General features: G+C 38.6%; 1 protein-coding gene across 2 annotated transcripts in view; it reads right to left on the reverse strand.

The window, feature by feature from the left end:
- LOC145989854 (sodium- and chloride-dependent GABA transporter 1-like) overlaps positions 1 to 25,258 on the reverse strand; it is a 239,803-nt gene that overhangs the window by 40,081 nt on the left and 174,464 nt on the right. The gene's annotated exons all lie outside the window — the stretch shown is intronic.

Below are 25,258 nucleotides of genomic sequence, written 5' to 3' on the forward strand. Positions count from 1 at the left end.
AAAATTAATAACTGTCATACTACATAAAATATAATTTAATATTGATTGCTATTATGTACAGCAATTGCAAGAAATATATACATATAATTTTGTGTGTATTTCAAGTGGTTAAGTGGACAATGATATGTCATCTGCTTTGAAGGGACGTGGTCCAACGGATTTTTTTTTTCTGGAAGGGATAAGCAAGGGTATTTTTCAGTGTGAGGGGAAACAATGTATATTTTCCTACAAAATTGTGTTTCCCCCTCAAAAACACTCTTTTAAGTTTGAAGCTATAATTTCCCTGCACCACCAATCAACATAAATGACTGTGACTGAAATGAAATTATGTGTGCATGTGATATATAGATCATGGCATTCATTTTCCACGACTGGCAAAGCCACTCCCAACCTTCTGAACGTCCATATACAGCTGTGCCCACAACCTATAATCTGTCCCAGGGCTCTGTAGAGCAAGCAATAGAAAACAAGTCCTCTGTGCAAGTGGTGATTCAAGAGGGCCCAATCAATGAATGTGCAAAAGGAAAAGGGATTGTGGGGCAACGTGATCGCAGCTACCGGCATTTTGCAGCAACACACACTGCTTTGCTCCACCCACTCACTTTCTCCCTGTCTCTGCTCTCATGCGCCACACTGCTCCATAGACTCCTGGGATGGTGTATAGTACCAGAGTTGCTAAGTGAGTCAACATATAAGGGTGACTTGGCATATTTTTTTAAAAAATAAATCTGAGTTAACATTTCCTTGTAATCTGAAAGCACTTCATCATAATTAGTGATAGAGACATGATAAAGACTTGGTACAGTGTTATCTGGCTCATTCTCGGTTTCATCTTGAATCTCAAAATATATGCACATACAGAGTGTTACCATACAACCCTTCATGGCTCTTTTATGCATTATTTTGATAATGCTCAAAAAATTGAATTTTGTCCTGAATATATGCACAGTTGCCACCAATGGATTCAATTTGCAACACCAATACACAAAATCTATAAATATTCAAAATCTGCTTGCTATGTCTGAAACAGTCACATAGGAAGGTAATTTTGGTTTCCAAATACGAGACCAAGAATTCCGGATAGTAAGTCCTGTTTTGTTATGATTTTACTGAGTTCTGTCTCAGTGTCTATTTCATCTCGAAAAGTTTAGAGAGTCTAGTTCTCATCTTGATTTTAATAGACTGTCTTTGTTTTAGTCCCATCCCTGTGTTGATTGAAATGGAAGTGGAAAGTTTGGATGCGTCAGAATCTGGGCTACTTGCCCACATCGCCTGTCTCTAGGGACTAACATAGTTCAATACCTATACATGCCAAAATTTCCTAGAAGAGCTTTCTTAATATTCCGTAGCAGGAACAAAAGGGATATTGAAAAAATGTCAGAGAAGTAATAACACAAGCAATACAGGCTGTCCCATAAGTTCCAGCATGGCTAAGGTAAAAGCTAGATAAACTGAAACTCAATGAAACTTGTAAAATGGTTTATTGTAATATTAAAATAAATACCAAAAAAAACCTTCCAAAACCTACACAAAGTCTGTGTGTGTGTGTGTGTGTGTGTCTTGTTTATACAAATGAACAAATGTATGAAAAAATACAGATGGTTGAGTTGGACAGAATTTTTGTTGTTCTTGTTTCATAATTCCCTGCATATTATCCAGGGATGTAGGAATTCATGGAAGAGACTTAACTGTCAATGAATGGGAATATGGGGAACATTTCAGTAAGTGTACTATTCCCCAGATCACAGCAGCTGGGGAATATTACATTGTAATTTTTCCATGTGGGAGCTTTTATTATTAATTTGGCCAATGCAAATGTAAAAACATAGCAAAATTGAGACCAGTAGCATGCTCAAGGAGGAGTGCTGGCGAGTCATAAAACCCCTCCTCATTTGGCCCAGTATTCCTTTTAAAAAAAAGAGAACGTCAAAGGCAGGAAAGGGTGGCAAAATGAGGACAGACTACTTAAAAAGTATGCGTAAATAGCATGCAACCCATACCCACTTTTCGAAAATTCAGAGCATGCCAGTGATTGAAACACAAGCTCTCGAAATTTTACATTCACGTCTGTAAAATGTTTTAATTCCCAAGCATCAGATAAGTTATGGCCCCTATAGTACAAATAAGCGTTCTTTCCTTCATCTGCCTTCTATTCAGCTATCACTTTCGAGTTTTGACACCTGTAACTAAGGTTACTGTAAATGATCACCATTGCCTCAGGCTTTACAGGTACAGTATGTAACATTGTAATTCGTACACATAGAATTACCATGGAAAAAATGTCATATCTACTAGTAAATATAATATATTTTCATATGTATGTGACAGTCAGATTTACCGTCGTCATTATTATTATTATTATTATTATTCATGTCCGTAGCGGTAAAAAAAAGTGTTGAATCAAAGTGTTGAGTGTTTTAATTTGTAAGAATACATATTTGATTTTGCCAAGCCGACGGGAGGAAGGAGACGTTCGCGTGTCTTAAGGGTGAGCACCTGAAAGGTCACGTTATGCGTCTAAAGCTTAGGAAATTCGACCGTAATGACAAACATTTAAATATCTTGGTTTCCAGCGGTCAGATTCATGTGAAACTTATACCAGCGCAGCAGCATGTGTGCAAGGACGGATGTGTGGAGTTTCGTCGCGATCAAGCAACAATTACGGATGCCAGATCAAACTGGTTGTAATTGATCAGTTTGTGAGCACCGATTGCAATTGAGCTATGGGCGACAGCGAGGCGGAAGCTTAATCCGCAGAAACTAAACTTCGAGCACTGCCCGTCCAAGTTGGGAGACAATAGAGCGAAGTGGAATGACCTCTCCGGAAGCGTCCCTTCAACGAGCGCCGAGCGTCCTTTTTCAAAATCCAAATAAAACGAAGGACATGGTTTTTCGATACACAGTCTTACCGCGAGTCTTGTAGCGAGAGCACCTCCGTGCTACCTCTCCGTATACAGTCTTACCGCGATTCTTGTAGCGAGAGCACCTCCGTGCTACCTCTCCGTATACAGTGAACTTTGTTGTGTTTTGCGAACACCAGTGTGTGAGAGGCAGTAAGTCTACACGAGTGCGCTTACCTCAACCGCTGGAGGAAGTTGAAGCGAGACTGTGTTTTCGTGATTATATTACGCCGTTTATAGTTTTTGTGAAACGAGGAACACCGGAAATTATGGCGGGCTAGAGGAAGAAGAGAGATGAGGGCGTTACCCTCGATTCGCCCGATGCCAGACGAGACTACGACCCATGCCTACAACATGCCAAGAAACGACGAGCTACGCCGATGATGCCTACCAGCCGCCACGGAGAGAGAGAGAGAGAGAGAGAGAGAGAGAGAGAGACGTCGAACGCCGCCCTGTTGACGCTCCGACGCGCCGACGATGCCTACCAGCCGCCACGGAGAGAGAGAGAGAGACGTCGAACGCCGCCCTGTTGACGCCCCGACGCGCCGACGACGCCTACCAGCCGCCACGGAGAGAGAGAGAGACGTCGAACGCCGCACTGTTGACGCCCCGACGACGCCTACCAGACCACGGAAATGTTCACCGATCCCGAGAAGAAGAGAAGCCGAGGAACCAGATGTATGAACGCTCTTCGCATCTTCCACGTCGCGACCAAGGAAACCTTTCGTGTGAATACTATGTGTTTTCAATCGCCCATAAAGACGGCAGGATGCACCTCAGAAGCTGAGAGATGGTAATGTATTCATCTGTGTGAATGTCAGCACGTGACGGTCCGATTGATTTAGAGAACGCCCTTGAAATTCGTCAACATTTTGAAAACGCCCACTCAACTCGAACTTCATACCAAACTCCCGTCGCGCTTGTCATTTGTAATTTATTCGTCTCAGGTCAATCTTTCTTATTCCTTGTGATATTTTTTAGTGATCTTAAATTCATTGTTGTTTGTGCTCCTTTGTATTTGTTTAAAGTGCGTACTATTAGAGTAAAGCGCCGCCCACTTAATTGTTTAATCTACTTGAGGTTTGTTCACTTTTTATGTGTCAGTGCTGTGTCGCTGCTAGCTACGTCAGGTCGCATATGTGATTATTTGTTAAAGTATTTGCCTGGTAATATGAATTGCTCGTCGCGGCGAAGTGTTTAAGTCCCGCCTGCTAGAGAGTATATGTTTGCGTCACTCAACGGAGGTTATTGTTATGTTTGGAACCACGTGAGGTCTTGTAAAAGGAAAACGTCCGCCCACGTGAGCGTAATTGCCGTTGAGACGCCTTTGTTTATGCTGGTCAAATTATGTATTGTCACCGCGCCGACCTAGTTTCTTTTTAAAAAAAGGTGAACTTAAGTAAGGGCTGTAATAGGATTTGAGTAGCACTGGAGCAAAAATCACAAATGACCTGATTAGACAAAAATTCAAGGTAAATTTAAATATGAATGCAATCATTAGGGCTTTACATGTCATGTATCATTTTTTGTGTTGATGACCCTGAAAGGACTGAATGCGTGAATGAAAGTGAGAGCGTGAAAGAGGGGGAGATGTAGTAAATTGATTTTTGTTGGTTATGAATAGAATATACTTTTTATTTTCATGTTAATTTTGGGCTATATCATTTCGTACGCATGTCGCTACCCGTGATTTTCAGGTATGCAGCTAGCCGCTTCCCGGCTACAGGTAAAGAGGTGGTAATTTGAACGTATATATGTTTTTTTTTGTTTTTATTCGATATGGCTTATCACTATGCACTGTTGGTCACCGGTTCCTACACACGAACTTAACCTGGACCGTAACGCTATTTCGCTTGTCCGAGGGAGATTTTGCCGCCTCTATCTAGGTAGTGGTAGCATTTGTTTTCCCGGGCAAGGGAGGGCGTTTCACATGTACCTGGAAATTAATGTTACTGAAGGTTTCACCAACAAATGTCAATAAAAATGTATGTTCAAAGTGTATAAACAGAATATATAATTTGAATGAAAAAGAGAAAAACACGCTGTTTCATACAACATTGTTATTCGTACAGGCAAGAGTTTCAATCTTCCTCGCATACAGCGCCACCGCTATTCGGGCGATTTCGTGCAGTTTGCAACTTCGTAACAAGTTTGAACATGCAGGCGCGCTCCCCGTCAAGCGGAATGCTGGCGTAGGTATTGTTGTAGGCCTATCATCTATCTATCAGGGTGTTCGAAATGGGCAAGGTGAAGGAACTTAGTTCCGATCTGAAGGATTTTATTATAAATTGGCTTTGAGGTTATTCGTTAAGAAAAATTGGACAAACAGTCAATATATCACACTCCACAGTTCAATACACAGTAAATAAATTTAGAGAGGAAGGTTTATATTAAAAAGAGTGCAAGAAAACCCCGGACTAAGTGTTCCTCAGTTACGACCGTTAGTAGAAAATGTTTCTGGCAAGATGATGTCCGATCAAACTGTCCGACGTGCCTTGTGGAAGCATGGATATCATGGCAGAATACCACGAAAGAGGCCGTATGTAAATAAGGTGAATCGCAGGAATAGACTTTCATTCGCGAAAGAGCACATCCACAAGGACCAGGAATTTTAGGATAGTGTCATATGGTCAGACGAGTCCAAGATTAATATATACGTGTCAAATGGGATAAATAGGATCTGAAGAAAATCAAATAAAGACAATGATCACAACACAGTTCAAACAGTTAAACACGGTGGTAGGTCATTAATAATTTGAGGCTGTATGTCGTCCAAAGGTGTTGGTACCATCCAGTTTATTGATGGTATCATGGATGCATACGTCTTTTTGGACATATTGAAGAACAATGTAAAGCAGAGTGCCCAAGAAATGGACATGCCGCCTATTTACAGATTTCAACAAGACAATGACAGTAAGCATAAGGCACGAGTTAACATTAATTGGCTAATATGGAATGTGCCCAAACTACTACAAACACCAGCTCAAAGTCCAAACTTAAATCCCATTGAGCATTTATGGGCAATTTTGAAGAGGCGAGTTCATAAAGCAGGCGTCAAATCCAAACAAGAGTTGAAAACTGTTGTGCAAGCCGAGTGGAATAAAATAAGCTCTGAAACATGTCGGAAACTGGTTAATTCTATGAAGAACAGGTATCAAGCAGTAATTAAAGCCAGAGGATACGCATCAAAGTATTAGAACTGTCAGTCAATTTGCTCTGAATATACTTTTTCTTTTATATTATCAAGTGTACGAATAGAAAAGTTGTACAAAAAATGGCATGTTTCTCTTTCAGTTTCATTTAATTTATTATTGTCATTGGTTATACAGAATTTGGGTAAGATTTTATGTTGCTAATGATATTAGTTATTGAATTGTAAAGAAACAATTTTAAAAGAGTGTATTACCTTTTAGATATTAAAACATTTTCTTTGAAAATCCGTGTGTACGAATAAGAATGTTACATACTGTATCTTGGTTAATAAGAGTCAACAGCTATATTTGGGGCATTCAGCAAATTGCAAATAACGAATTGAATTAATATGGAAATTATTGTTTTTAATTGCATTAAGGTTTAGATGTTTGCACATTTCACAAATAAAAGTTACTGGCATCTGCAGCCTATATGCTTCAGAGACAAATAAAGCGTCACAAACGTAACGCACTTTTCTTAATGCTTTCATTCATTCAGCCTATGCCATCAAACTCAAGTTTTTCATTTGTTAGCAGACACCACAAAGTACTTCATAATTCTATGAAATAAGTTCATTGTGAATATTTTAATCCAATATCATGTGTAGAACCTTTAATTGTGGATGTAAAGTGTCACACAAATAACGCTGGAATGTCCCATTTACATCTTTTAGGAAACAAGAAAATTTTTGCGAACCTAATGTATTTGAATTTGCATCATGCTGGTTTTGACTCCAATGCTTGTGTAATAATGAGAACCATTCGGAATTTTTCCTGTGTGGTTGGTGTAGCAGGATAATGTTGTGCACTGATTGTGATAAACCAGTCGACCTTCAAAGGCTGCGGCCTTTCCCCACTCCCTGAAGCGTCTACCAAAGTCAGTCCGTCCAAAAGACCTGTTTCTGATATTACGCTCCCTCCCACCGGGGCGGGAAATGGGGGAACGACCGGCCAGCTATGAGGATCCTGGCTCAATCGGAACATTCTGACAAGGAGCGCCGTTCATCACTTCGTCCTGGTCAGTGATGCCAACTCCAAAGCATAGTTCTCCTCTAGATTCGACGTTATTAACATCATAAAATACTGAAAAGAAGTAGCGACCAGTCACGTATCTAGAAATACATTTCGCGGGGAGGGGGTCCGACCAAGTGCCTCAATGATAAGAATAACAACAATAATAATATAATTAGAAAAATTGTATTAAATTAAAATAAAATAATATTAGTGAAATGTGTAAATTAATTAACAATGTATTGTTATTATTACATGAATAGGTAAAAAGATGGTAAAATAATAGATATATAACAGCATGTATTCATCATCTACCTTACGTGTACGGTAGTTAATATCGCCAAAATTTGTATAAAAATAACTGCTCTGGCAAAGAAATTAATGTCAAATAGATAAGGAATTGAATATTCATTGAATAACAAAAAAGAAAAGCAAATTAGCTGATTAATATTTTATGCACTTCTAGTAAGTTCAGCAGAAATAAATAACCATCGATTGTATATCAAATGCGAAAGAATTATATTTTGATTATATAATTTTAGAACTTGGTAAGTCTTTCGGGGGGGGGGGGTGACTGATTTCCAAAATAATGGTCACGACAATTTTTCGTGATTTTTTTGTGTGTCTTGTCATATACATTTGATATCCATGTTTTCTTGTTCAGATTGTATTAAATAGACTATCTTTCTTTGTTCCTTGTACTTAGAGCTAAAAAATCAGTCTTGCATTTCTCAGTTTTCAGAGATAGGTATATTATTATGTGTGTAATAAAGTTTATACTTTTTAAATATTTCCCTTCGTATTGGTTTTGTGTTCATGATCGTTCGCTTCTATTTAAATATTATGATTGTTAGTATTGCTTTGCATCTCTGTTGCTTATAATGGTTCATCTACTCTTATTGCAACTTCATTTGTGTTAGCCATGAACATTTTGCATGTTTTGACGATTTCCATGTGTGGTCAGAAATTTATTTAACCATTGGCTGAAAATACAAAACGGACATGCATTTAATTGGACTTATAAATAATTTCATTGAGGGGTAAGAAACAAATGCATTATTTCATAATGAAGTCTGCAAATTACTACAGTTCTTGGATGAAAGTTAGATAACCAGATGGTAACCCTGATCATTTTGGAGGTCACGAATGAGCGACCTTCAAATGGAGGAACATCCTTGTACTATTTCATGGCTTCTTGTATTTATGGACTCTCCATGTGTTTCTGAGGCTTAAATAAATGGGAGCGCAACGTCTCTTCCACTATAATTGAACAATAAAAAGTAATGGCACATAATTAATGCTTTAGGCGGAAAATTCCTGCAGCAGAAAGTGTTAAATGGATGTTGTGTCTGCAGGCTATAATTTTACAATTCATGTAATTTTGGACTGGAGTTGGCATTTGCTCTGCAATTGTTTTTGAGCTTTTTTATCGCTTAACTTCATTTGAAGAGAATAATTCATGGCGACTGCATACAGTTAGCCCCTTATTTGAATTCCCTGTTTTTCGAATCTTATTATTGAAAATCTTTACATTACAGCAGGTACATACCTAGAAATATATTCCGGGGGGGTCCGAATCAAGTGTCTAATAACAATAATAATAATAATAATAATAATTATTATTATTATTATTATTATTGTTGTTGTTGTTTTTGTTTAAATTAAAATAATGATATTAAATTAATTAAATATGTATATTAATTGATATTGTATAAGTAGGTAAAAATACGGTATAAGAATAGATATAACTGCACATATTCACTATCTAGCTTACATATAATTTAGTTGGCCAAATTAAGGAAATTAATGCAAAATACATAAAGAATTTAACATTTATTCAATAACAAAAAATAATGTTAGATCCAGTTGACGAGAAGTAAAGTTCATGATTAATATTTTATGCATAATGTTATAAGTAGAGACCGGATGTTAGGCAAAATGCCTATTCTTCCCCGTTAGAGATATGATGAAAACGAATGTTGCGAAGGCCACGGGGGAGGGATTAGCTTCATTTAAAGGCAATTTAATTTTGCCTATTTTGCCTATTTCGTACGATATTGCCTATATTATTTCATAAATGCCAGATATTGCCTATTTTAAAATTGGGGCATGACAACTCGGTGCATACAATTACCTGTTCCCAGGATTAGTTTCCGATGCTTCCAACAGTTAGCGAGTTATTGCAGCTAATAAGGACTTGGACAAATTAAGGGCAATTCAACAAGTTCTGAAAGGTGAAAATATACAAACTGAGTTAGATCCACATGTTCTCGCGTGCTTTAAGTATGCTCCGGTAACATCTGTGGAGGTTGAAAGATCTTTTTCAATTCTAAAAAATGTGTTGTCCGATTCCAGACATAACGTGTCGGTTGATCACCTGAAGAAATACCTTGTTGTGATGTGCAACCACGATTAGTGCTTCTTATTCAGAGACTGCCAAAGTGTACAGTACATACTTGAAATGCATTTAAACAGATTCTTAGTTCGAACTGCTGTGTGGAATATATAGTGTAATTTTGTTAACTGAAATAACCCTGTGTGCAGTGATAAAGTGTATATTTAAATAATTTGGTTGGAAGTAGCCAACAATTTCTTTTGTCAGACTATTGTGTGTAGCCATTATACAATGGAAAATTTTGGGCTGACGTGACTCCTGTTTGCAGTGATTTATTAAGTACAATATTGAACTGCTGTCTCTCTCTAATGATGAGCTCCTGGTTTATTTTAAGCAACTATAAAGAATGTACAGGTATGTTTCTATATTTTTTAAACACCTATTTCTTTTTGTATGTCTATCTTCATTATTTTGAGTTAAATTTCATTGCCTTTTTTATTGCCTATTTGTATTTTAATGCCTATTTTACTGCCTATTTTGAAAATTATAAGTGCTTATTTGCCTGCCTATTTTATGTTTTTAGTGCCTAAACATCCGGTCTCTAGTTATAAGTAGTAGCGTACATAATCTTCTTTGGCACTGTCATTGAAAGTTATGATCCCAATATAATCCTTGCTTTCCAGTAAGTATACGGCTGAAATAACCATCGACTAAACAACTGTTTAAAAGAGTATATTTTTCATTATTTAACTTTAGTACTTGATGAATATCGGGGGGATCTTAATATCACCCCCCCCCCCCAAAAAAAAAAACTATATCACGATTACAGGCTGCCACTAGGAGACGACAAAATTAATATAATAGTAACAAATACGTCGCACAGTACCTGTTTCAAAACTTGAAACAGAAAATTGCTTGATACGTGGAAACAAGCAATTCACCCATTCGAATTACCTTTATTATTTACTAGACAACTTTGTTAGTCGCGATTAACCTACAAAGGGAGAAAAGGCGACGTACAAAAACCTAATAGAAACAAACTGTAAACTATACATTAAGATTCATTTTCATCTACAGGCAAGGACGTATTAAGCGTGGGGGTCCAGGGGTCCGGACCACCCGAAAGATTTATCAAGTACTAAAATTAAATAATGCAAAATATATTCGTTTAGCCGTTGTATAATTTCCTCTGAACTTATTGGAAAACAAGGATTATATTCGGATCATAGGGTTTTGAGCGACACGAAGGACGTATTTAGGGGGTCCGGACCCCCACACTTACCCCCAAGAGACCTATTAAGTACGAAAATTGAATAATGAGAATATACTCATTTAGCATTTGTTTGTATAATTTCCTCCTTAACTTATTGGAAGACAAGGATTAAATTGGGACCATACGGCTTTGAGGGACAGAAAGGACGTATTTAGGAGGGGGTCTGGACCCCCGAAAGACTTGCAAAGTACTAAAATTAAGTAATGAAAATATTAGCATTTGCTGCATAATCGATGGTTATTAATTTCCTCTAAACTTTTTTTAATCAGAAACTTAGTTTTCTCCAACTTCATGTGACACAATTTTTGTTATAAGATATATATTCAATTATTCATCTATTTGACATTAATTTCATTGCCAGAGCACTTGTTTTTATGTAAATTATTCCGATCTTAACTAAAGGTAAGCTATATAATGAATACGCGCTGTTATTTTTATAGCTACAGTCTCTTTACCTAATCGTGTAATAATAGTATATTAATTTATGTATTGTAATTAGTATTAATTTGATTTAATATAATTATTTTAATTTAAACATTATTATTATTATTATTCCTGCAACACTTGATTCGGACCCCCCCAACATATTTCTTGATACGTTCCTGTCTACAGGGTGTGTATGAAAATTTGCTGTAGTTTTTGTAATATTTAAGCAATCTCAATTAAATTTTCTGTACTTATGTACCAGCTCAGAATTCAATATAGCCACCGGCGAAATCTACCAGCTTCCTCCAACAAACGGGGATGGAATCCACGGTCTTCTGTGGCAATTCCTTCGGGACGTTTGTGGTAGCATCCCGAATCCGCGCCTTCAATTGTTCCCAGTGCGGGATTTTGTCTTACATCCTTCTTTGCTCAGATCCATAAGAATAAGTCACAGAGCGTGAGGTCTGGACCTCTGGCAGGCCATTCGTGAGGTCTTCGTCGTCCCAGCCAACGCCCCTGAAAATTGTGGTCCAGCCAGGCCCGTACGGTAAGTGCAAAGTGTGGCGGCACGCCTTCTTGCATGGAAACCAGCTCCATAGGGATATACGATGGGTCAAACATATCCTAGTACTAGTACTATTCAAAATGTCGTCACATTGTTACATTACGTCTTACCGCTTTTATTTGTTAATTTTGAGAACGGTTGTTAATACTATTTGTATGCACATATGTTATCCTATTCCATAATGTATTTACGTATGTACAGAAAGTTTCATTGAAATTGCATATTACAAAAACTACAGCAAATTTTCAATGCCTAGTTACTTCTCACCCACGCTGTACATATATTCAAGTATGCCATATATTCAGATCACCTCGGAATAAGATTTCGAGGAAATACAACGCCCTTTCAGTTTTAATAAAATACACTTCTTTTCGTCCAATGTGTCTGCTTAGCAGAGCGATCTTGATAAAATATTAATAGTCTGGCCGGACCCTGTAGCCGAGTGGTTAGCACATCGCGCTGCAACACCCAACACCAATGGTCCTGGGTTCGAATCCCGCTCGGGCTTGGTTGTTTGTGAATATCAATTTCATCATTTCATGACTCATCCCCATCTTCGCAAATTAGCCAAGAGGCACAAAACGCGAAGTAAAATAAACTAAATCAATCAATCAATTAATGGTCTCGAATAAATAAGTTACGGGTTTCATAAAAACTGCTTCGAATGTCAAAATCGTTGGTTACAAATCGCTTCGTACTTCAAAGGTATTCTGTTCAAAGGCCAGAAGGAAAACTGACAGCGCCTTCCCGGTAATTGTAGGTCTTCAGAAAGCATGCCTAACTTGTTCACTTCTTACAAAGGGCGGAATCACGACCAACAATGGCTTACAGAATGCGTGCAAATATGTAAAAATAAGAACCACATCAAGTAATTTTCTAGTCCTACGTCGCCACCGGTTGGGTTCCAGTCCACCGTGAAATAGTCTTAGATCACACAGACTACATGACGACATTTCACACTTATTTCAATAAAGCTAGAACCAGGCCCGTAGCCAGGCAGGGGTCAGCCCCCTCGCACTGCCGTCAACCCCCTTGATATTAAGTAAAACTATTTTGTGTAATTTCTTTGCAGCGAAGAGTGAAAATGTAGACAGCAGACATAATTTTACTCACCACTTGCTGAAGGATAAATTCACAGAACATGAACAGCAACTGTTACATTCGTTCATCTTGTTTATATGAGCAGAAGCCTAAGTAGCTGCAAGCATTCATATTTAGAAGATTTTCTAGACTTTAGAAAGTCATTTCATGTGGGGAGCTTCTTTGTCTGTACCTTCGCTGCCACTATTGCGGTCTTGCATACAAAAATCCTCATCCCTGCGTCAATGGTCAACAGCTCCCAAGTTTTGGGAACGGTAGGGACTATGATTGTTGTGCATTTTCTATCGGATGATATAAATATATGTAATATTAAAAGTAGTGTGGAGTGTGTAGTAAGGGTTGATGTCAGCAGAAGTCAATTAATACTTCAAGAGATGTTTTAGAAGATATAGAAAAAAAACTGTAGCATTCGAATATTTCTAAACGCTTCATTTAATACTGTTAAACTTTTGAAAAAATGGGCTTGGTTTACAAAGGCCCCCATAGAGATCAATTCTGGCTACGACCCGGTTTGAACTACACAGATAAACAAAATAAAAAGAGAGTAAGAGAGAGAGAGAGAGTTTTTAGGAAATCTTGGCAGCCACGATCACCAAAGCAGAGTACATCCACGGGAAGGGGGGATAGGGGCAATCGCCCCTCCCAACTGACAAGCATTTGGATAAACAGTGCCTTTCTTTATCGAGTCGTCCGTGGATCGGCGGCTAACACGCCGGCAGCAGGAGGGCGTCTGCGGTCATTTAGACTCACAGCTGTACGCTGACTTGCCACTGGATGCGTCAGTGCTTCATTATCCAGATAGCGTCCAGTTTGCACGTGTTTGTGAAGTGTTAAGGTGTTACCAAGTGTTTTAGATTGTTTTGTTTTAGTTTACGTATTACTGGTGCTCTCCTGCAGTCTAATAATGCCACGCTATCCGCACAATTTGAAACAAAGCATTTTTATGTACGACTCTTACGTCATTTTGAATTGTTGTAGGGAAGTTAAAATACGTTCCGCAGCAGAATTCCCAGATGTTCCTGTTTCACACAGAGACAGTGTTCGGATTCTTGTGAACAAATTGAGATAATCAGGGTCTGTTCTTGATAAGAAGCGAAGGGTAAAACGGCGAGTGCTTAATGAGGAGAAACGTTGAAGTACGATCAAAAATCTCTTCGGTGCCTTGCACAAGAAATAGACATTTTCACTACGTCTGCGCCGCGAGCTACCATACCAAGCTTTCAAACCTGAAACCACACATTAGAAGAATTGAAAGAAAACATCAGGAGGGAAAATGAAGCAATTTTTGAACAGGGACTGACACATCTTAGCGACAATATCCTTTAAAAATGCTGTAAATGTGTGGATGCGGGGGGCATCATTTCTAGCACCTCGTGTAACAAGGTATTCGTTTTGATTGTAGCTGTGAATGTAATTGTACGAACTTCTTTCATTACATAGCTAGCGGCCCCAGTTACGCGGATATTGCATACAGTTTGCCCGTAGACGCGATCTTACTTTCCGCCGCGCTAACCGCCGTTCCGCGGGCGACTCCACCGAGAAAAGCACTGTAGGATTATTATGCTTAATATTTTTGAAGACTGAAATGTGTTGTCTTTCATCACCTAGTTTAACAGACTCGAGAATATATTTTTTTAAGTGTTTTGAAGCGCCTGGATTTTATTGAAACATAACAATGTACCACGAGACGAGACAAACTAATATTTTCGAGAAGAGACCCGAGACGAGAGAAACCAAATACTCGTCTCGTCTCCTGGACACCATTGCAATGCACTATCAGTTCAGGAAAACATATTTATCTCTCAAAAATATAGACATTTCCTACCGAAACAACGAACCCATTCATGCAATTCCCTGAAGGCTGAAGCGTATCTGTAAGAAACCAAATACACAGATGATAGTAAAACACAATATTTCCGAGAAAGTTATGTTTGTTTCCCAAGGAAGGCGACACGAGAGGGAGGGTGCAGTCTGACGTTCGGAGAAATTCGGAACCATTCGTAAACATACACGGATGACGTCAGCCATAGAGCAATTTTTGTCCAATGGGTGTGTCAAGGATCCCTTATCTCAACACGCGTGCCGGTACATTTCCATCAATCGAGGTTCAAAGTAAATTCTACAAAAAGACAAAATGTTTCACTGAAGAGGTTTTCTCGGGATATCAACCGGGTAGGCTTCCGAGAGCTAACGTCACTCTCGTCTTCAAGGATTCAAGATTGATTATTTACTATAATTAAACAATATTGGGAATTTCCCCCATGAAATTAATTACAATATTTTTAACCAATGAAATGAGTTCAATATAGAGCTTGAAAAAGTTTGAGAAAATGGCCCGCTTCTTTTATTTGTGGCCCCAACTTTCTAGCGATTCCCTTCAATAAAATGTTCCTTGTGAGCCTGAATCGACATACTACCTTTTATTTGAAACGTGTCCGCATAAATACTGCAGATTTTTAAAATATATATATATTTTTTCAAATTATATTCCTTTGAATTCCATTTATTTGTCTCCCAGGGACGCGCGTTTGCAGATGATGCTATATTTTACCATTATGCCAAACACAGGGTTCTAAACGAAGCTCAAATTGTGCTAGGTTTTGCATCATTATGCTAGGGTTGGCATCGCTTGAATAAACATTGTTTGGGGTGAAAAACAGTGACCTTGATGTACTCCGGAAGTTTAGTCCTCTCCTACCTCTCCTGAAACATGGAGACTCAAATAACCTCTGCTCTGTGCCGTCCTGTGTCGAAGCTCACGCACCCAGCAAGCTTTTTTTACGCACGGAAATTGGAGTGTCTTATTCCAAGAACGCCAATATCCTGACAGTGAATCCAACTAAACAAAGAAGAAATCCGAATTCCCTCCGAAATCAGGATTCTCTGGGTTGTTGAAAATCCGAATTTAGAAATGTAGGGGTTTCTTCGCGTTGCAGACGCGTGTGTGTTCCAAGAATGGTGTGGGGATCTAGAAAGCCATATTCCTTCATGAAAACTGCTCAAAATATTATGATGCTGCTCTTATTATTCAGCGTGTAATTATCAGAGTGTGTGTGTGGGGGGGGGGTCACCCCGAGCGCCAACACAAAGATAACATCTAACAAGCGGAAAGAGAGTTTGAGTCCACTTTATGCACAGGAAGGCTATCGTAAGGTTACCAGACGCCCTCTCATACCCGAACATGTCCTCTTTCTGGTCCTAAAAATAGTCTAGGCGGAGTTTTAGGGAAATGTCCTCTTTTGGGGGGTATAGACAACTGCTTCAACTTCAAGATTCGTAACAAAATTTTAAATTTGTAAATAACTGTTAATATTGTTTTCCTGTTCAATTCCAAAGTAAAAACACAACACTCCCAGTTGCAAGGTCAAAGATAATAAACTTTTCTTCCAACAAAGAATAAAAATAGTTTATGCAGTTCATTATTATGTAATATTCTCCATTCCCGTGTCTCTTCATTTCTTGAAGTATTAATTGACTTCTGTTGACATCATCCCTTACTACACACTCCACACTACTTTTAATATTACTTATATTTATATCATACGATAGAAAATGCACAATAATCATAGTGCCTACCGTTTAGTTTATATTTCTTTTCAAAAACTCTCAACTCATGTTCTTCTTTTAAAGTTAGACACCAAGTTTCGCAACCGTATAATACTACCGGCACCGGCATACTAAATAAATATTAGAATATTCAGACATTTGCCTGTAACGAGGCCTATTATTAGTTATAGTGAAACCGTGTATAATTATTTTACAGGGGTGTGTGATCTACAAGCTCACCAACACACTAGTAAACACAAAACTTGTGTTTGAAGTGCTGCATCTAAAAATGTCCTCTTTTTTAGATTGTGAAATCTAAAAATGTACTCTTCTTTTAGTGTGTCATCTGGTAAACCTAGCTAATCGGGACTCGGCACACAGTTTAAGGTGAGGTTCGAACCGCTGTGCGTGTGCCTCCACCGGGTAATGAACCCGGGTCCCTTTGATTACAAAGCAAGCGGGAAGAGAAAAAAAAGTATTGCAATCGCTATAGTGATGCACCCCTCTCCCTCTCCTCAGCAACCACTTACGGAGACGGCTTTCTCGCTTCCCTGTTCGGCCAGGTTCAGCAAAAATCTTGGAAACTGTAAAATCATTCTGTTTCATAAGACAGTGTCATATTATCTTCATGTAATTTCATGAAGAGTTGATCTAACAGACTTCATATCGTTAGAACCAAAGCTGTTTGTACACGATCGAATGATTCACGAACAAGTTGTTGAATTGAACGCTTAAAAGGAAATGACGTCAGAGACCACATCATGTTTCTCATTGGATGCAAGGTTAGGTCCAAGAATTTTTATTTAGGAACGGTTCTAGTAGCACATGCTGTTGAAATCGATTATCGGAAAGAAGCATCGAGGGCAGAATGTTATTTATGTTATTCTGTGGTGAAGAAAAAGCATCACACAACGTGGGAAGTGTAAACACGCGTTTGTGACTTGCGAGAAAGGAAAGGAAGCGGTGGAACATTCTGTATTTATTTAATCTCAATTAAACAATAAATAATATGTGTATTTCTACAGCAGTGAGTAATGTGATAATAAATATATTCGACAACCAACCGTAAAACATATTTTGTGTTGATCTCAAAGTGAAGTTTAGATAAACACAATGAAAAACAACTATCTGAATATCTACGGAAATGAGAATATAAAATTATTTTGTTGTGTTCGCATTATTTTTCTGGTGTGTCAGATTACATTTAGACTATAATACCGAGAAAATACATCAACATCACACTTCTTTCGAGTTTCTACCATGTCATACTTCTTCCTTTGGAAATAAAAATTATCTTTGTTACGGCTAATCGCGTCTAATTATTTATTTTCGTGGCGTACACACGTTTTTGGTAAAATGTGAACTTGTTCCATTTCTTTTTGATCGTCTACATGTTCAATTTCGGACCATTCAAGATTTGTTGTTCAACGACTTTCAATTGTCAATTTTAGAGTTCAATTTAACGACTTGTTCACGATTCATTCGATCGTGTACTGCCGACGGCAAACATAATGGTAGGCAAATTGTTCATAGCTATTTTTATTCTTTTCTATTCTACATTCTGTGTTTTAAAAAATGGAATTCTGTTCTTGGGAGGCAAATGAGGTCCTCTGCTGATTGACGTTACTTCAATTCATAATCATCACATTGTGGAAAAAATAATGGTGATGGACAATACGCCTACCATTTCTTTTGCGGTTGGGTGTACAAGGCGCTTTAAAAACACTTCGGTCTCATGAACTCTGATATAAGTTCTGGTACATCGGAGAATATCTTTGAAGTAGCGCTATCACATCGTATTGATTTCATTTCGTAGCTTCGTGAAGCAATGTTTGCTTCCCTCGAGTTGTATGGCCAGACGACAAACTCGTGCACCAATTATATTATGCAAATTTCAGTAACTTCCAAAGAAGGCAAGGACAAATAGCCAGCATCGCGGTATTCTAAGAATGTCGTAAAGAAATTCAAGAATTTGCACTTTTCAGATACTCTTTACCGAGGCTGGCAACACTTCGTAGTCTTAGGGGGAGAGCGTCCGCAAACACATCATCTGCGCGTGCGTGAATGGAAGTTTCCACTGCGAAAACCCCCCAAGAAGGAACTCGGTTGCGTACGATATGCTGTTTCCCCCCTGCCGTTCATTCTCGTATACTACGACAAGGGCTGCCAACTTCTGAATAACAACTGACTGCCGAAATCTCACCGCGTAACGTAAGGTGACCAGATTTTCTGAAACGCAAAGCAGGACAGACATCTATGGAAGCACAGAGGGAGAAGCTAGGAGGGCCATGTATCCCCTCATCCTTTCATTGGACAGTCGTGCTTTTCCTTCGTAATCGCGTCTATTTAAATATCACACAATTCTCTGTTTTCTACCCCTTCCCTCTCCCTCCCTCCCTCCCCTCTCTCTCTCTCTCTCTCTCTCTCTCTCTCTCTCTCTCTCTCTGCCTCTCTCATATTTCTTCTGTGTTTTATGATTTTTCCTTCCTTATTATTTATTGTTTAAAAAAATAAACTAATGTCTATTTGATGCAAACCCAAAAGTCATCATTACTTCCATTTCTTGATGAAATCGCAATTTTGTCTTTAGACTTTTTGGTTGTTCCAATATTACTCATTACTGAAAACATTCTTTCGGTTGGGGAATTTGCCCTGGTAAACGCAATTCTAATTATCACCTGTAAGTAGGGTACCTAACCAGATTTGTGTTTTTCAATTTTCAGCACTAATTCCGTTTCATGCGAATGAAAAGGTTAACCTACTCACGCGGAAGTATGGCGCCACTTTATATGCATACAAAAGTGTATTTATCTTTTGCATTTGGGTTCATGAAAGGCAGAACTTTCTTGGGGTAAAGAAAATCGTTTGGATGTTTTGCAGGATATTTCGCAGGATGCTGTTGAAAAACAGGGACATATTTGGATTTTGGAGTGGCAGCGCAAACTATAGGAGAAGCAAGGAAGTGGGTAAAGCTGCCAATTTTATGCTGTTGGCGTCAGGATAAACTCAAGGAATGAAAATCCTTTGGTCTGTTTTTCATTCAGTAAAGAAGTAAATCCACCAAGGGCGTCGACAATTTTTTTTGTACGTACGGCCAGACCATTGATAAAATTTGAATATTGAAAATAATATAATAATTATTATTATCATGGTTATGGTTATTATTAATAGGGCCCGGATCTTTAGGTGCAAACGTTTCACCATTTAAGTGCAAAAAAATTAAGAAAACCTTAAGTACACTCGTGTGTATCACATAATTTTGCATTTTAAACATTAAAAAGAAAGAATTATGAGAAATGAAGATATACTTTGGTTACATACGTATACACTCACCAGTAGAGTATCTGTAAGTATTTACCTTCACTCATAACATAACTGTCACTGGTTTCTGAATACAAAATGATTCAGTTGTACTGAATGATGTTGTACACCTTTCTATGTTGGTGAACTCAGCTAATCGTTCATCGGTCAGAAGTGTTCGCATGCGGACAATGACATCTCCACGTCAACACGTCACCTAAGGAGCAAACTTCAGAGAAATCCTGTCCTCTAATGATAATCCGTCAACTCGTAATATGTCCGGATTTTTTGTCAAACTGTTCCAGTATGTGAAGAGCAAATCCTTGAAGACTGTTCTTGGTTTCTGTCAAGATCCTCCCACAAGACAAACATTTCTCTTTTCTTCCAAAAATTCCCTCGATTTACAGAAAGTCACATATAATTGTACATTTTTACTTTAATTCGCTCACTGCAACCATGTTTTAAAGACAGAATAGGTGCAAAATTCATGTTTCGGTGCATATTAGGGGGAATAATATACCAGGGAATGGGTCTATATGGCGATATATAAGATGCGCGGCTCCATATATGGAAGCGCCCAACATAATTTCCTTGTAAGGTGCAGCGCAGCACCTAAAGGTCCGGGCTCTAATTATTATGCAAAAGTATTAAAAACTAATAAAAATAAACCAATTTATTCTAAATATTTTATTATGCCTACATGTTCTTGGAGAGCGTAATACAGACGGTGCAAAGAAAGATAAATGTTCATATATTGGTGGTGCAGTGGTCAGAAAACTGACAAACTTGTTATAGGCTCTATATATATATAAAAAAAAGGAAAACACGTTCGGAAACATGACAACCCCCACCCCTTCCCCGCCCCCGCTGTATCATTGCACACTGAAGTTCATGGCTCCGAGGGACCTGCGTGCAAAACCTGATTGGAGAGTTCAGTAGCCTGATGAGAGAGTTGTTCAGCAACGCCATAAAGACATCCACTGTGGTCCTATTTCTGGGATGTGGACAGGTTTCTTCCCTGCAGCGTTGCCAATCTCCTGATCAGGAAAAGTGCTGATTAAATACTCAAAGCTAAATGCGACTAAATTGTACTAGGATCTGTTATTATTATTATTATTATTATTTTATTCTTCTTATTAGTAGTATTTATACTATTATTTTTATATAATTATTATCAATATGATTATGACTTAGGTTTTAAGTTCAATGTATGCATCTATTTTTGGGGGAGATGTGGACCTCGCAATTCCAACTGGCGGCTGGGAAACAACAAAGCAGCGATCAGTTGAATTCTCTTCGACTGACATCGGGCATTTACGAGTCGCAAGGCCCCGAAAGTTCCTGGCGGGACGAAACAAAATGAGTCGGATGCACAGCATGTTGCCAAACGTACTGTAAAACGGGGGGAGGGGTGAGAGTTGATCAGCGCCGATACTGGATAAAAGTTGTACAATAGTACACAAAGCATTATACAAACAAGCCAATAAAAAAACCTTACAAAATAAGACGTACGCTTGGCAACGTTGTAATGGGAGAGCGATGTTACCCCTACATCTTTTACTGAGGTTGTTGACTATTGATAATTTCCCTTATTAAATTCATTACTATGAAAATGGGTTCAATATAGCGTTTGAAAAAGTTTGAGAAAATTCGACGACTAGGAAATGTTTTATTTGTGACCCCTTTGTCGATTTCCTTCAATAAAATGTTTCTTGTGAACTAAGTAAAGAAGAATAAAAAGAGATTAAAAGAAGAGGGTGTGGCTGGAAAAACTTGCTTCTGGATCGGCATGCCATCTTTTCTTTGAAAAATGTCCGCACAAATAAGATCTGTGATTTTTTTTTTTTTTTTAATTTGAATTTAATTTATCGGTCTCCCAGGGATGAGTTGTTGCAGAGATGCTATATTTTACCATTATGTCAAACAGAGGGTGCTGAAGCCTATTGGGCGAAAGAATAAAGAATAAACTTCAAAATTCTATTTTCGTCTTTTCCGTCGAAAGCCAGGAGTGTCACGTGAACCGCTGAACCAATCGGCTTGGTCCAGTTGCCGTGGTGAGGGGAAATTCTCGAGGTATTCAGCGTTGTCAAAATTTTTCGTTTCGAAACAGGTGGCACCCTCAACAAGAGCATGCACGGCGAAGCCTAATGGTTGAAGCCACGTAGCAAGCGAATGGGTCTCCGATTCTCTGCCTCTCCCTGAAATGCAAGCAAACGGTGCATGTTGACTGCAAGAGGTGTCCTGTACGACTGGCCAAAAATCAGGCGTGTTGCAACACCACACTTCCCTCCTTGAGACTCCCACAACTGGAGGCGAGAAGTCTGGGTTTCCTGAAGTTTGTTCTCTGGTCGGTCAAGATTTTTTTTTTTTTAGGTGCCAACAAAGTTCAGATTGTGCTACCTTTACCAACATTATGGTAGGGTTGGCATCACTGATTCCCTGCAAGCGAATACGTGACAAGCTCAACGCAGTATTAGCCTTACGCAACTGCACAGCTATATAAAGCGAAGTACAAAAATAAGCACCGATTGCAATATCAAAGTATAAAAAAATAAAGTCGTGCGTACCGAAAGATACGAGAACATACTTTCTAATTCCGCTCAAAAGACCTCAATCGCACGTAGTGTTGTATATCCTCAGTTTCAAACAAAAAAGGGCCCCTGCGAAATTGCGCAGTACATGTTCAGATCGTGCTGGTTCCATCACATGCTCTCAACGCTTTTTATTCTTGGGAATTTACAAGTAGGCTGAGCAACGCTTTTATAATAAGTTGACTCGTTATAATACAGAGCGATCCATTGAAGTGTAGACCGCCGGGTCGGTGTTTGCGCTATCGACAAGCGAGAAACGAGGCATTCGCGGCCGTTTGTCGGTATCGTACAGTATCGATGGAGCAAGCGCACAGCTGTTTCCGTAACTAGTTATTTATTTCCGACATGGAACTTTTACACCCGGGAATATAATGCCGATAATGGGATGAGGTCTCTTTTTCTAAACCTACAATAAGGATAATAATAATGAGCCTGTCTCGTTGGATTCAACCTCTTTGTGCCGCCCAGGTGATCAAGCGCGCAAAGTTCCGAACTTTTAAAGTTCTCGAGTTGTTTTTTGAGATTGTCCCATCATGAGTTTTATCTCAGCATCACCATCTTCATCGCCACGATTAGCCACAATCAGAACAAATGCGACGCTAAATAAGAGGAACCGAAAAATAACTCAACTAGACTGATGGTACTAAAGGTCCTCTTCGGCAAGGTATTGTGGGTAGAATTGCATCGTCACACTCAACATGGAAAATAAATTTGAAATTTTAAGCAATTTTAGCAAAAATGTGTATTTTAAGAATATACTAATGTTTCTCCCACAAAATATTCCCACAGTTTATTTTGTGACGATGTTACCGTGTAACGCACAGTGCGAATGAAACTTTTTGCTTTGAGGGGGATACCCATTCAGTTGGGTATTTGGGAAGTACGTTTCTTTGAGTATGCAAAGTTTGAAGGAGGGTTTATGTTGTTGTTTTTTGTTGTTGTTGTAAGTCCACTTTATACACACACAGGATAATCAGTGTCTTTGGGGTATATAAATTTGTATGTATTACCACGGTCAGTAAACTAAACTACTGAATTGCAGTTCTAAGTACCTTTAAACATTCGAGATTATTTAATCTTGTGATAGCATTTACACGTAATTTAGAAACACTATACAGGGTGTATCAAAAGTAATAGCGCAAACTGACACAGTTGAAAGTACACGATAATAGAAGCAAAAAAGTCCCAGTAAACATCGATCCGCAAACGGTGTGGTTACAAGCCGCCACTGACTTCATTGTTTGTAAACGTCATCCTACTTGGTAAAATGCTAATAATACAGTAAGAAGTCATTGAATATCTCATTGCTTTTATTGAACATTCTACTTACTTTAACAAGGAATACAGTACTACGTTAGTATCTTACATGTTACAATTACTGTACACTCGTACCTACACACATTTGCACACACGATTAGCATTTTACCAACTAGGATGACGTTTACAAACAATGAAGTCAGTGGCCCTGACAGGGATGAAAATAATGTTATTTTGCCGGAGAAAAAATTGTGGAGGAGAATCCGGCATTCCCCCGTTAATTCGCACCACAAAACTAACGCTTTCGCCAGTGGCGTATGCTCAGTCTAAGACCTGGGTATCTCACTATGGCACCTGGTCCTAGACTATGGAAGAAGGGAGAAGACTAGACTAATTCTTGACGTCTTCGAGGAAGTCAGGTTGCAAACTTATAAAAATTCAGGTTGCCAACTCCTAAGAATTCAGGTTGCGAACTTCAGAATCGCCATTATCTTCTTTTCCAAATTAGCTTAATTCACACAGTTTCTAAGAGATTTCTCTTCACTATTTTACTTTCTATGCTTCAGGCTTCGCAGAGAGCCTAGCTAGCCTGGAATGTACGCTCCTGGCTTTCGTCTTCACGTTTCATACATCGCGATGACATTAGTCTATTGCATTGCAGAAGGAAAACAATGCAGCCTCATGGACTGATTTCTTATGAGGCATAGTATATATTGACATTTCTTTACACGTGTGCATGTGTTGCGAAACGCCATGAAATATTTGATGACTTAGTCAACATGGGAGGCCGGAAATTCCTCAGCTAAATGTGAGCTTGCATGCGCGGTAAATCGTCATTTTCTTCCATTTGGACCTAAAGGAAATCGTTTAGAATGGAAAAGATTGGATTGATCTTGCCCAGGATAAGGACAGATGGAAGGCTTGTGTTGCTGCAGCCGTTAAATGTATGTTTGCCCTTTTATGTAAACTTCGTGTTAACACGAGAACACCGTTAAAAATTGGAAACTTCGAAACTTTCGTCAATTAGAATGTAATATTACAGTGGTGTGTGTATCACACACACACACACACATATATAGCACAGGGTGTACCAGAAGTGATAGCGCAAACTGAAACTGTGAAAAGTACAAGATAGTAGAAGCAAGAAAGTCTCCGTAAACATGGGGTCCAAAAAGAACGGTTTGCGAGATAATTGCGAATGTATGGTTACGATGCACCACTGACTTGATTGTTTGTACCCATCTTGGTTATTCGTGCAAAATAGAAATGCATGTTTCATTATTCTGGTTAAAATCACGATTGTCCTATTTCTAAAAAACAAACTCATTCCGTTTTCTTGATTGATTTGGTTAATTTTACTTCCTTTTTCTGTGACTTTGGGCTAATCGCGAAGATGAGTATGAGTTATGACATTGGCAGATTTAGCGGGGGACACAGGGACACGTATACCCCCCAAAAAACCAATGCCTCAATATTATGAAAAGTGTATTATCCCAACGAAAAAAATAGTTTGTGCCCTCCCCCCTTCTCCGCAGAAATGAATAATGCATGAGGTAGAGAGAGGGAGTTAATATTTGATTTTTGTTACTTAGCCTCGATTTACTGCCACTTCTAGCTAATCACGACGATGTGAACGAGTGATCGTATCTTGATGTGAAAACCCAGGCTTGGGTTCGAAAGCGGAAATTTGATACTAGACATCTTGTGGAGTGTAAATATCAATTTCAAAAGGTAAAGTGCTCCCCTGTGCATAGCACCACGC

The sequence above is a fragment of the Lepisma saccharinum genome, chromosome 7 (assembly GCF_977018435.1).
Source record: "Lepisma saccharinum chromosome 7, izLepSacc3.1, whole genome shotgun sequence".
Taxonomy (NCBI): Eukaryota; Metazoa; Arthropoda; class Insecta; order Zygentoma; family Lepismatidae; genus Lepisma; species Lepisma saccharinum.